The sequence below is a fragment of the Neopelma chrysocephalum genome, unplaced genomic scaffold (genome assembly GCF_003984885.1).
Source record: "Neopelma chrysocephalum unplaced genomic scaffold, ASM398488v2 Primary Assembly neopelma1_105, whole genome shotgun sequence".
In the NCBI taxonomy this organism is placed as follows: Eukaryota; Metazoa; Chordata; class Aves; order Passeriformes; family Pipridae; genus Neopelma; species Neopelma chrysocephalum.
In genome coordinates this window covers 2144489-2146111 of record NW_020897769.1, presented here as the reverse complement: position 1 = coordinate 2146111, position 1623 = coordinate 2144489, and positions in this window count along the sequence as shown.

The following is a 1623-nucleotide window of genomic DNA, read 5'->3' as shown; positions in this document are numbered from 1 at the left end:
GCAGGAACTTCCGACCAACAACACCTGAGCAAACACAACAACCAGGAGCTCACACCGAGGTTCCTGTGAGATGCACCAGAAGGGATGCTCAGGAAGAGATCTGATGAAGATTAAACCAACCATTCAGAAGCACAGGGTGCTCCAGCCGTTGTTTAGGGCCAAAGGTGTCATAGAAACATCCCCCCTATGCAGGGATTGCTCCAAGCACTGAGGAACCCACTGAGCAGTTTAAGAGAAAGGCACCTGGTGCATGTAGAACCAGGTGAATGTTCTGACATGAGAATGAGCGCTAAACTATCAGAAATCTCATTTCACTAAGTGCTGAGTCCTGGGAACTTCGTGCTATTTTTCTCTTGCTTTCACAAACCTCCACTATTGTTAGAGGCAGCTGGAATAAGAACGAAGAAAGGTGTTTCAAGAATTTAACCCTGTACTAGGGACAATCTACACCAGAGAGGATAGAAATTGTGTTCGGGCTTTCTTCATTCCCCTTCTTTAAGTCAGCCCTCAGCCTGCAGCAAGGCCAGAGGTTTTTCAGGTATCAGCAGGAAGAGCCCCTTTCCTCTGCCTCATTGCTCCTTTACGCCAGCAGCAATTCCTCTGCCTCTGAAGTTTGTCAGCTTTTCTTGCCAAGGAGAAAGGAATGACAAAAGCATTCAAAGAAAAAGAAAAACAGAGAGATCCCAAGCCTCGTGTGTGACATAAAGCAAACAATTCACATGATCTTTATTTTTGTAACCCTCGTCCTCCTCTCACCCTCATGCCTGTTGTTATCACTCAGCATGTTATTGTTATTACTTGAAATTTGTTTTTAAAAGTGCCTATTCAGTGCTGGAGGTGCCTGAATACACACTGCAAATATACAAAACACATGTCCAACTTAGACCCTGTGTTCCCTGAGGAAGGGTTGGTATCCTCTGTAATGCACTCAGCACACTTATGGCATGAACAAATTATGAACAATAATATTAAAGAAAAACTTGTGCCTATTTATCTGTTTGGTCTATGAAGCTGATCTGTCAATGACCCCGAAAACTCTCGGTGACACACACTGTGGTGGAGTTAAAGCCAAGCTGCTCTTTCCATTCATTTTTTTTCCGAATAACTTGAGTCAAAATCCCAGGGTAGGTGACACAGGGTGACCCTCCTGCTTTTGATGTGAATGGGAAAGGATTTGTCTTTTTATACCAAAGCTAGCTGGGAAGAGGAGGTGGGTGGCCATGAAAGGGAAAAGCCATGAAATTATCTCCATTGGTTTATAAGAAACAGCCATTCAATGGGATTTTGGGAGGGGGAAACCTTCTGAAAAATGTGCTGGTGTGATTCCTCTGGAGGCCAGAACATCTGAGCCAAGCACTCGGATCGAGGTGGGGGGGGCAGGAGAAGTTCTTCCCTTAATTGAGAACACACTTGTTTGCAGAGTTCAATGTCGGGAACTCCAACATTGTTTTTAAAAGACAGAGTATTGTGTAGGTGTCGGAATTCAGAAGAGGCAAAACAAGAACGGATGGAAAAAGGCAGCTGTGATGATTTAAGTCTCCCAACACCTTTAGCTGGTTCCCTTCCTGTGCCCCCCCCAATAGGATTTTGCTCTTCTCTCTTGGCTTCAGCTGAAGGAGTCAA